We start from the raw sequence: 12,621 nt of genomic DNA on the forward strand, positions 1-12,621 counted from the left end.
GAGTCGGTTGTGTCAGATCTCTTTCACTATCTCAGTGACAAGATGGAGTCGGTTATGTCAGCTCTCTTTCACTATCTCAGTGACAAGATGGAGTCAGTCATGTCAGATCCTCTTTCACTATCTCAGTGACAATTTAGCAATGGCGGTTTCACCTATAAAATATGTTAATGGTTTGAAACACTTGATATTATGACATAGAATTCTAGGTCACGAAAAAATCATTCATTTAGTCAAAATACTAACTCAAAAGTTTTGAAAAGGCAAAAATCGTCACTCATTGATAGAGGGAAGACTTAGCTTTCCAAACAATGTGTCTCTTGTTTTTTCCTTCTTTATTCGGTGGTTTATTCAAAAGGCAAAGTAAAATATTTCGTTATCGTTTAATATTACATGAAAATCTTGTTCAAGAGAGAAAGCCAAGTTTCACCCTTGACTTAGTATACTGTTAATGTCAACCCCAATCTTTAATAAAATCTGATAGACAAATCTATTTAATCTTAATCAGTTTGATCATAAGGTGAGATTCTCTTAGATCCTTTATAACCCTTTACAAATTTTTGTTAAAGAGCAGATCAGTGTGCTAAGAAAACCCTGTTGTGCTTTTATTCCAATATGTAATTTGTGGAAAAACCGAATAAAACCCCTTTACTTTAGTCAATAAGTTCACACACAGAGTTTCTTTCATTAGATTAACTTTTCACAAACCTTCCACAGCTTGCTTAAACTTTCAGCTTTATCCTATTTAACGTAAAACGGTCCTTTAACCCTTTAATCTAGGCAAAAATAGCCACATTCCCATGACTTCTTATAATCTTTCACTAAAAATACCTTTCACATTCCTTATACCCCCTGCATGTAAAACTGTTCCTTCAGTAGTCTCAGTTATATGTTACAATGTTAACACTTAGCAACCTTTTTTTTTTAAATTTTTTTTTGAGATAGAGTCTCACTCTGTCGCCCAGGCTGGAGTGCAGTGGCAAGATCTCCCAGGTTCAGATGGTTCAAGATCTCCCAGGTTCAGATGGTTCAAGATCTCCCAGGTTCAGATGGTTCTCCTGCCTCAGCCTTTCGAGCAGCTGAGATTACAGGCATTCACCACCACTCCTGGCTAATTTTTGTATTTTTAGTAGAGATGGGGTTTTGCTGTGTTGGCCAGGCTGGTCTCAAACTGCTGACCTCAGATGATCTGCCAGCCTCTGCCTCCAAAAGTGCTGGGATTATAGGCGTGAGCCACTGCCCCCCGGCCTCACTTAGCAAGATTTATTTTTGGTGAAAAACCTGGTAAGTGAGCGATTCTGATTATGTACCAGATCTAGAACCTAGAACACCAGACAGAAGTGCAGATAAACTCTATTTCCAGCGTAGCTGGGGGCATGGGTAACTCCACATGTCCCCAGGCCTTATTTAGAATCTAATAGCTCTGAAGCAGTTCAGTTTAACACTTTTCAAAAGTCAAAGCAGTTTATAACCTTAAAGCATTTAGTAAACCTAATACCTGACCAAATGTCTTTATTTTACCAATAAGCTTTATAGCTCTATTTCCCAAAGATTACTAAAGTCATGTGAATTAAAAAGCATTACATTTTTTACTTTTCTGACAAAATATTTGATTTAAGCACTTATTATTTTTAAGCCAATTAATCAGAGCTCTTTAATATATAAACATCACATGTGCAATAATATAAATACACAGAAAGACAGAAGAAGATCCAGGAGTTGTAAGATTTTTCATTTGCCAGTTTTTAAATTTCTTAATTGGATTACTGGCTTCCGAGTGGAGTCCTTGGAGGAACAGGGCATAACAGAAAACATACAGTTATTTTCTAGGGTCTAATAAATAGGCACAGCTGGAAGGCAAAACAGATCCCCCAAAATTCAGGGTTCTATTGTCGGACTGAATCCTGGATCCCCAAAAGAGCAATGCTGTGGAACAAGACAGTGCAACGATTTTTCTGTGCATTTGATTGCAAAGCAACCCAAAGCTGATCACCCGTTCTGTGATTAGCCCATCCCCCAGGGGAGCCTCATCTCTCAGCTGGGTGGGGGCATTTCCAAACTTTCTAGCTGGCCATGAGCATGCTTTTCTGATCCGAATGTGCAGAAATCTATGTGTCCCCCATAGTTACCATTAGTCGTCCCTAAGAGTATATTTAGCCATAGATTTTGCGAGGGATCTATCTGCTTTCAGTTCCTGGGGTTTCATGGGGAAAACAGAGGTTTTTTCCCAAAGAAGGATCTATGGCACCTCCTCTGTTTTCCCCAAGGAGTCCCAAGCTGTTAGAAGTTCTCTTAGGTCCCCTCTTGTGTGCATCAAGAGTGGCAAGACAAAATGGAGAAAAGCAATTCAGCCAACTGAGAAGAAAACAAAACCTTTTTATCCAGAAAAAGAAGATTCAAGAAGAGAAAAAATCGTAAAGGCCTTTTAAATATATGCATGGCTTACATATCTGCTTTTAATTAAGCTGACTTTTAACCATAGTGCTCTTTAAAATTTCTTATTACCCTACTTTAGCCAGGCCAAATGGTGACTATTTCTGGCTTTTAAGCTTTATCAAAACCGACCTCACAGGCAAAACCAATAAGCCTCAATTAAGGTTATGACTTCACCACGACTGTATGAGGTATTTTCAAAGAGGTGGTTAGCAGTTTTTACAAAATCTAGAATCTCCAAAGGTAGCTCAGAGAGAGGAAGATTCAAGAAGGGAAGCTGGATGTTATTCATGGAGGGAAAGAAAATCAACAAATGGCCAAAGCTACACAGACATCAAACCAGAAAGGACTCGTTCTCTTGGCCCAGAATTGAACCCTGAACCTGGGCCACCGTTGCAAAAGGACAAGATCCCAAGCCTGCGTTCTATCCTAAGGTTCCCCTCTTCGTGACAGAATGAAACAGAAAGACAAATTCATAGCACAAAGTACACCAGATTCGCTACAGCGTAAGACTGGCGTCATGGATACTTTTGCCCACTAATTAAAACATTGCAAGAGATAGTGATTTTTACCATTCTAACAATTGGTTTGCAGAGAGAGAGAAGATTTGACTGCAGCAGGGTGGGGAAGGTGAGGAACTCAGCACACCCAGAGAAAGACCCACACATTGCAGTGATACTGAATCAAAAGTTCAGGTGGCCACTCGTCAGTCATGAAGGGATCTTTTCCAGCAGTCCCATCAGCTCTCAAGTTTTCCCCTTTGGGAACGAAAAAGCTCCCCGTGTCCAGGGGGTGAGACTGTACATGCCTAATCCTGTCCCCCACGGCCATCAGGAAAAACTAGAAGGCAGAGTAGTCCCAAGAGAACAGCAGTTAACATCCCATAGTACCAAATCCATTTTTAACCAAGAAGGACTTTACTGAGGGGCGGGCCTCTACCCCATTCCTATCTTTTACCAGGTAAAATGTACTCCGTTACTTACCCAGAGTCAACCAGTTGGTGCTACGGTCTATTTCCTTTGGCTCGAGATCACAACTCAGCCAAAAGTTAGCAGATTTAATTTTTTTTAAATCAATTAGTCACTTAAGCTTTTTATTTGACTTTCATAAAGTCTTTAAATAAAAATACTGAAATCCATTTAGAAGTTTCTGCATATCAATAGGCATCCCTAGATGAGACTAATTTGGGAGCCCTCATTTTCAAATGCACTTCAGCGCAGCGCTGTTCATTTGGAACGTTCCACTCTAAGTTATCTTTAGTAAGATTTCACCATTTCTGTAAGACTTTGTTGCTTCTGGGGCCTAATACTTATTTATATATAAGCCAGAAGGAACTCAGTTCTTCAGAAATTAAGGATCCCATTTTTACCTAAAATCAGGTACCCTTGATCAACTTTGTTAATGATTTTTCCTATCTAAGCACTCAAGAAAAATGACACAAAGGAGTGGAACACAAAAATCCCTGTGAATTCTCAGAAGCCAAATTTATACTCCCTGCAATATTGCCATTTACCACCATTTTTTTTTCTGCCCCAGTCAGATGTAAGAGGCCTCTAAGTCAGTTAATTACTGGATCCAACCCAATTATGGACACAGTGCAGTTTCTGTCACCATTTCTAAACCCAGTTTGCATGAGAAATCTGCTCAAAGAAACTCGGAGAGCTCAAAACACAAATCCATGGCGCTTTGGAATCTGAGTGAGATCTTACCACCCTCCACAGCTGCCCTGAGAGAACAATGGGCACGAGGAGCCTGGCAGGTCCCTCACTTGGTCACTCAGGGTTCATGGGGGTCGTTAGAAGCTCTCCCTTCTGACGCCATCTGATGAAGGAAAAACTTCAGTCAAATTAAAGGAGTTTAATTGAGCAGTGAATGATTCGCGAATCGAGCAGTCTACTCTGACTCGAAGTAGACTCAGAGACGGGCAGCGCAGCCACGTGGTAGAAGAAGATTTATGGACAGAAAAAGGAAAGCAACATAAGGAAAATGGAAGTGAGGTACAGAAACAGCTGGATTGGGTACAGCTTGCCGTTTGCCTTATTTGAACATGGCTTAAACAGTTGGCTACATTTGATGGGCCAAAACTCAGTGACTGGCACAAGTGTAGGCTGCGGTCTGTTTACACCTCCACTTGTCATAGTTCATGATGTACAGAGAAACCTTTAGGCTGAACTTAAAATCTGTAAGGAGACAGCTTTGGGCTAGAATTGATTTAACACCACCGGTCTACCTTGTACACATTGTTGTAATTCACTTCCCATCCCAGAGTATGCTTAGTTAATGCTAATTCTTTGCTTATATCTATTTTTCCCCCAAACTTTAGTTTTTGAGAAAGAAAAAAACAGACCAAACCAAACAGCCATGATGTCTGAAAAGCTGGCCTGGTATTCCCAGCTAGACCATCCTGTTCTCCTTTTGCATACACTCAATCTTGCAAACACCAACCTCAGACAAGGTTACTCTGAGGCCATGATACAGTGAGACAAAATAAGCCCATTTCATAATTTTATTTAAGCACAGACAAAAACAAGTTTGCTGTGCCACCTACAAAATACCAAACATCCTTTTCTCTTGGCTAAAATGAGTGATGACAGCTCCTTATCAATTACAACATTTACCTTGCACTAGTCTGGTCTGTCCTCCCCACAGATAAGATTAATTGAGACACCCAGTTACCAAGTTGCCTCTGCTTTCGGATGATTTCCAAAATAAAGCAAACCCTTCCCTTGAATCTTCCTCAATTCACCAATGTAAGCCCACATCATATAACAGCTTCTGACACCTGCTTGCTGAGATGCCCTGGCTCTCTGTGGCGTGTGCTCTGCTCACTGCAACTGGCAATAAACCCACCTTGTTCAATCACAAGGGTGCTCCTGGTGGTCTCTGACTCAAAGACACCGATAGAAATAGAAGTTTCTCTGAGATGCAGCAGAGATCCGCACCACGTCAGACTGATGATTGAGTCCGTACGTTAGTCTGTTTTCACACTGCTATAAAGATACTACCCAAGACTGGGTGATTTATAAAGAAAATAGGTTTAATTGACTCACAATTCCAGATGGCTGGTGGGGCCTCAGGAATCTTACGATCATGTCAGAAGGCAAAGGGGAAGCAAAGACCTTCTTCATATGGTGGCAGGAGAGAGAAGTGCAAGCAGGAAATGCCAGACCCTTATAATTCCATCAGATCTCATGAGACCTCACTCACGATCATGAGAACAACACGAGGCAAGCCAATCCCAGGATCCAGTCACTTTCCTGCCTCCATCCTTGGGGAGGACAATTTGAGACGAGATTTGGGTGGGGACACAGACCCAAAGCATATCATTCTGTGAGGGAGCACACATCTGCACAGCCCTGTGCCTTGGCCGCCACCTTTCCTGGCTGGGAGGTAAGTTCATGCTACATTGAACTGCTGTGTTTCAGTGTAGCCTTTGGGCAATGGGTTTATTTTGTTTTCCTAGGCATTAAGCCCCTTGGGAATTTTAGTTAACAGCTCTAATTTGTACTATTCTTTGGCAACATTGTTTCATAGCACCTAACACCTGCTTGCCTAATGCACCGGCTGTTTGTTTGTCTGCTTGTCCAGTGTTCTGAAAGTTATTTGTCTCTGAGGGGAAAAGTCTATAGGAAGACAGTGTTTCTAAGCCTGAGAGTCCATCATCAAAGCCAACCTCAGAAGAAACTGAGAAGGTTTCTTCTCAGGCCCCTGTTCTATTGGCCCTGGGTTACCATTTCAAAACCTTGTAAGAACTTCTTCCTCAGTCTTGCTTTTGTGTCCCTGAGAACTGTTTTTATTTAATTTTGTCTGCTTGGAACCAGGAGATTTTGTCTGGCCCCTGATGGATGACAATGGGTCTTTGCCAAGCTCCCGGATTTCTTTATGTTTTATTACTAGAACTCTAACTCTGTGCATAACTTTTTAAGTGGCACAATTTTACCAAAAGAATTCAAAACTGCAGTGACCACTTTAGAAAACTGTTTATCAAGTAGCACTTTAGAACGAAAAAGAAAGAAAAATGGTCGGTTCTCTTTGATTGATATAAGGAAGTTTCTAAATGCAATTGAGGCCCCAAATTTGCCCCACCAAAATATTCATTAGCTATGAAAAGCATAAGATATTCATTAACGAAAAACATAAGAAACTATCTCTCTAAGCAACATCTTTACACAGTATTCAGGAGTAGCTACTGCTGACATTTCCAAAGACTTCCTTTTTGCCGTTGTTGTTGATGGTTTGAAGCCAGAAATTGCAGATATGATTGTAAATTTAAAATTGGCTAAGAAATCACCTTACTGCCTGATCTTCACTATTTGAATATTTTGTAGAGTCTATAGACATCAAAAAGTTTAAAACCCTCATGAGGTCTTGTTTAAAATAAAGTATTTTGTTTAACATGGGAGCTATCGCGTCCTTCATTTTCATCTTTTTCATGACTAAGTCTGACTTTTTTGATTGGTTGGCTTGATAAAAATTTTAATGATCCTCATTGTGTAAAAACCAGCTAGATGACACTCTTTTGCGTGTGAATATGTCCAAATCTTTCTTTCATACATATAAACTTTCTTCCCTCTCTTTACTAAAAGAAGATAGTTAGCTTGGTCTGAAGAGCACTTCCTTTCTTCTTTCTGTCACACTCTTATCTCGTGAAAAACTTTACACATTAACTGATCAAAAAAATTCAGTTGTATGCATATACTCTAGAAATATTTAACTCAGATAAACAGTCAAAACTGTCTAAAAGAGAAAGAAACGAGTTATCAAGCTATGTTTCTCTTTGTGGCTACTGAGAAGTTCATTTACAAGATAGCCTTTGTTACAACAGCTATGAGATAACAATAAGAGGCTTCAGTTTCAAAATAAAAGAAAACCTTGGCATGATTCACAGTCTTCAACAATTAACTTACCATAAAAAAAGTACAATATTTGGATTGTTCAAGACCAAGGTTAAATTTCTTGTGCTTCAAGCTTCCTACGTCAGTTTTCTAAGTTAAACTTCCACTGTTCCCATAACTTGCTTCAAATTAAAAATTATGCATATAAGTTTTTATTCAATTGAATACAGTAATAATGCTGATGTCTTTTTACTGATAAATTTTAGTTTTGGAATCGTATTACATGTACAGAAAAGTTGTGAAGATAGCACATAGCATTTCCATTATGCCACGGTGGGTTTCCCTGTTATTAATATCTTACATTAGTATGGTATATTTGTCGCTATTAGTGAACCAATATTAGCACATTTTTTTATTTTTATTTTTATTTTTTTAGTAGACACGGGGTTTCACTGTGTTAGCCAGGATGGTCCCGATCTCCTGACCTCGCAATCTGCCCGCCTTGGACTCCCAAAGTGCTGGGATTAAAGTCCATACTTAATCAGACTGCCTTAGTTGCTTATCTAATGTCTTTTTTTGTTCCAGGATCCCATCCAGGATGTCACACTTCATTGAGTGGTAATGTCTCCTTAGACTTCTTTTGGCTCTGACAGTTTCTCAGACTTCCCTTGCTTTTCATGACTTTGACAGGTTTTGGGTCTTGTTGCCATTGCTGTTGTTTTGAGACAGGGTCTCACTCTGCTGCCCAGGCTGGAATGCAGTGGTGCAATCTCAGCTCACTGCAGCCTCAACCTCCTGGACTCAGGTGATCCTCCCATCTCAGCCTCCCGAATAGCTGGAATTACAGGCACACGCCACCACACCCAGCTAATTTTTTGCATATTTTGTACAGGAGGAGTCTCATTGTGTTGCCCCGACTGGTCTCAGACTTCTGGGCTCAAGCAATCCTCCTGCCTTGGCCTCCCAAAGTGCTGGGGTTATAGGCATGAGCCAGGGAGCCCAGCCAACTTGGACAGTTTTGAGGAGTACTGGTCAGGCATTTTGTAGAATGTCCCTCAGTTGGTATTTGACTGACGTTTTCCTCATGATTAGACTGGATGTATGTGTTTTTAATGGAAAGATGGCTGAAGTAAGTGCCATTCTCCTCACATTCTGTTACAACATGACTTGCTACTGCTGACCTTAACCTTGTTGGCCTGGCTGAGGTCGTGCCTGTCAGGTTTCTCCGTTGTATTACGTGGAGCTCACGCTTAGGGAGGCAGGAGTGATGCTCCACCTCACTGTGTGGACTATCTACAAAAATTATTTAAGATTCTTCTGCAAAGGAAATTTCTCTGTTCTTCTCCATTATTTACTCATTTAATCATTTATTGTGTGCATGTGTATTTTAGCACTGTTCTTACCTTTTGTCACAAGAAGACATACCAGGCTCATCTTGTTTCTTCCCTGCCCCAATCCTAGAATCAGTCATTTCTTCAGGGAGCTTTGGTTTCTTTTATTGGAGAACCGTGTTAGACACCAAGATCTGTGTGATAGATGTGCTCATTATTCCTGGGGCGTCACTGCTTCTAGGTCCTCTTAACAAAAAGAGCATATACATGTATGTGTGTATACATGCTACGTATGTGTTTGTATTTATAGATACTGCTAGAGATTTTTAAATGCTAAGGAGGTATGTATTCTTATTTTATTATAAGTTTGATAAAAAATAAATGGCAAATATTTAAAATATATCTTTTCATTTTCTCCAGAGATGATGGTTTTTTATGTATAAGTGTATAAATTATATTAATAAAATTGCATTATATTCAGAAAATTATATTAAGAGATTTTCCAGTATTGAACTACACTTGCATCCTTTAAATAAACCAGAAATTGGTCAATCCTTGTGAGGCAGAAGAACAGGGAATTAGGATAACCAGAGGTTAAGATGTAAGTAAAAGAACAGCGGGGGCAGCCATTTGCAGGTGAGATTAGGCAGCATCCAGGCCACATCTTCACTCCTGTGATAACAAGACAGAAGTTTCCATTTCAGCCTCTGGTTGACAGTGGGCCAGGTCTCCACTTCAGCCTCTGACTGGTCGCAGGCCAATCCTTCATAGGGTGTAACCAACTGGAGGCCTCTAAAGGGCACCTGGGGTGTTACCAAATTCTTTTTAGCCTAATAAAAGCCCTAAAAAACATTGCAATTAAGTTCTTAAGCATGTGTGTGTGTGTGTATATATATATATGCTTATATATCCACATATATATGGAGCTAAATATGAGTACATACTGGTATCTCCAACTCTAATCCATTACATACAGGTCATTCTAGCCTTCTACTTTTGCTTATATGTAAAACAGTGAGAAACCAGGCACCCACCATTCATCACTCATTTAGTTTTTAAGTTCCATGTAGTATATAATAGTTTCAGGTGCATAAACTCATATTTTGGGGAAAAAATTACCATCTAGAGTACAGTGCCATGTATAGCTACTTTTCCCATTAGCCATGCAATCTCTACTCATTTCCAAAATTGCTTAGGTCAGCACTTTCCCCCTTAACTCTCTTTAGTGAGGTTCGTCATACATTCGTAAGACTGTCAGGTTCTTTTGTCACAGTCCACATTTCATCCTGAGATTCCCCAACCTCCTAAATTATTTTTTAAAATTTGATGCATTAAAATTCCCCTTTGGGCTATAAGGTTCTATGCATTTTGACAAATGCCTAGTTTCATGTATCCATTACTACAGTATCACACAGAATGATTTCACTACCCGAACAAATTCTCTGTGCCTCACCCACCTTCCCTCCCCAGATCCCTGACAACCACTGTTCATTGTCTCTGCAGTTTTGTCTTCTCCAGAATGTCATATCAATGGAATCACATAGTCTGCAGCCTTTTCAAACTGGCGTCTTTCACTTAGCAATGTGCATTAGGATTCACATATTTTTGTGTGGCTTGGTAGTTCATTCATTTTTATCATGGAATAATATTCCTGTATTTCATCTACAGTTTGTCTATCCATTCACCTGTTGAAGGACATTTTGGCAATTTTGGATAAAGCTGCTATAAACATTGTATGCAGGTTTTTGTGTGGACATAAATATTTTCAAATCAGTTGCGTAGATACCTAGGCGCGCGATGCCTAGATCACATGGTGAGACTGTGTTTCACTTTGTGAGAAACTGCCAAACTGTCTTTCAAGGTGGCTGTAGCATTTTGCATTTCCACCAGCAATGGATGAAAGTGTTTCTTGCTCTGTATCCTTTGCCAGTGATTGACTTTGTCAGTTTTTTGGATTTTCGCCATTCTAGTAAATGGGAAGTAATATCCCATTGTTTTAATTGGCATTTCCCTAATGACAGATGATGCTGAGCACCTTTTCATAGGCTTATTTGCAATATGCTAGGTTCTTTGGCTCTCCTCTGATTCTTTTGCTTTGTCAGCATTCAGTGGCGTCCCTACGGCAGCAAGAGCACAGCCTTGCCTTACTGCACATACGTAATTCCGTGTGCCATTTCTTACTCAGCTATAGGCTCTAGCAGGCCAGGCCAGTGCCTGCTACCCGTGATGATCCAATAACACACGGTAGAAACTTTTGAAAATATGTAATTATGAAAATAAATGCCTACTCACACTTCCAACCAGGAATAACCAACTCAACCGATTTGTTGCAATTCCTTTCAGACTTTGTGGGATTGTTTTTTCTTTGTGTGTTAGACATTTAGTTTATTTGCAACTTTTTCTTATCTAAAATCATGCTGGAATAAACCACATGCTTCACAAATCTTTGACCTCATTTCAGATGAAACCCTAGAGTTAGAATGAACATGTAAAATTTTAACGCTGTTCAAAGGTTCTGTAATACACATATCCAAATTGTGTTTTCACCAAATTGCTGCCATGTGACTTCCACGGGCAGGGGAGGAAGCTGTTCCTTGCCAGCCAGCGCCCACCAGCACGGAGGCGGGGCAGCAGCTTTCATCTTTGTCAGGCTGTCAGCTCCGCCTAGTATCCTGTGCTAGTTTTGATGTATTTAATTTACGAGCACATTTGAACGTTCTCTATTATGCTTGAAATGACTTTCCTATAATAGTTTTTGTAAAGTACTCATTTGCGGCCTCAGTGACGATTCACTTTAGTCTGAGTCATAGCCTCGAACTGCTTCTCCAGCTATCTTGGAAATCCGTCCTTAGTCACAAAGCAAGACCAGGGGAGGATGTGGAGCACACAGCCCCAGCTTCCAGGTCAGCAGAGCAGATCTGTACTGCAGCCTCTCCACGGCCAATGCTCTGGGCCTTTGTAGCCTTGTTTGCAAAACTGGGGGCGTCTCCTATGCTTTGCAGAGTTTTGTGAGGATGACAGAAATAATACATGTGATAAGCTTTCTTCTTTTCAGGCTATTTGCCTGAGATTGATTGAGAGCTTAGCTATTGTGTCCTCTGTCCACTGCTGTGAATGGAGAATACGGGAGGCATGTTACACGGAGAAGATGGGGCTGGTTTTACTGGAAGGGAGGATGAGGGAAATGGGGATAGGGTCAGATGGTGGAATAGATATGAGGAGGTAATTTTTGTTTGTTTAAGGGCCAGTTTGGAAGAAGGGTAGTTTCACTGAATAAACTGTCTTTCTGCCTCAAGAGAGCTTAGTAGTTTGCAAGTTTGCCCACTGCCAGTCCACAGGAGAGGAAGTAAATCCACCCTCATAAGTGGTTTACTGCTTCTCAGCAGACCCTCCTGACCCAGCAGCGGAGGGCGCCCAGAGCTCAGGAGCAGCCAAAGAGGAGAAGGAACTGTGGCCAGGCGCGGGGGCTCATGCCTATAAATGCCAGCACTTTGGGAGGCCGTGGCGGGTCATCACCTGAGGTCAGGAGTTCAAGACCAGCCTAGCCAAGATGGTGAAACCCCGTCTCTACTAAAACTACAAAAATTAGCTGGGCATGGTGGTGGGCACCTGTAATCCCAGCTACTTGTGGCTGAGGCAAGAGAATCACTTGAACCTGGGAGGTGGAGTTTGCAGTGAGTGGAGATCACGCCACTGCACTCCAGCCAGGGTGACAGAGTGAGACTATGTTTTAAAAAAGAAAAAAAAAATGGAAGCAGAACCAGTGGAAAATCCTGCGCACAATTTAGCATCAAAGCAATAAGACTCGAGGAGATACAGTTAGAGTGCAGGCGTGACTTCCCCAAATCTCAATTTTATAGGCAGACTGGAAAAATATTTCACAATGTTAGAATAAAAATGCCAAAGGAATGGACATAATGAAATTAAAGATGTTGGAAACCGAAAGTAATTTTTGGGATTGTAACCAGCAAATAATTTAGCAGTCCCAAGAGATAAAAATAAACAGCTCCAAGAGAGATGATAAT

Source organism: Colobus angolensis, unplaced genomic scaffold (genome assembly GCF_000951035.1).
Source record: "Colobus angolensis palliatus isolate OR3802 unplaced genomic scaffold, Cang.pa_1.0 Scaffold211, whole genome shotgun sequence".
In the NCBI taxonomy this organism is placed as follows: Eukaryota; Metazoa; Chordata; class Mammalia; order Primates; family Cercopithecidae; genus Colobus; species Colobus angolensis.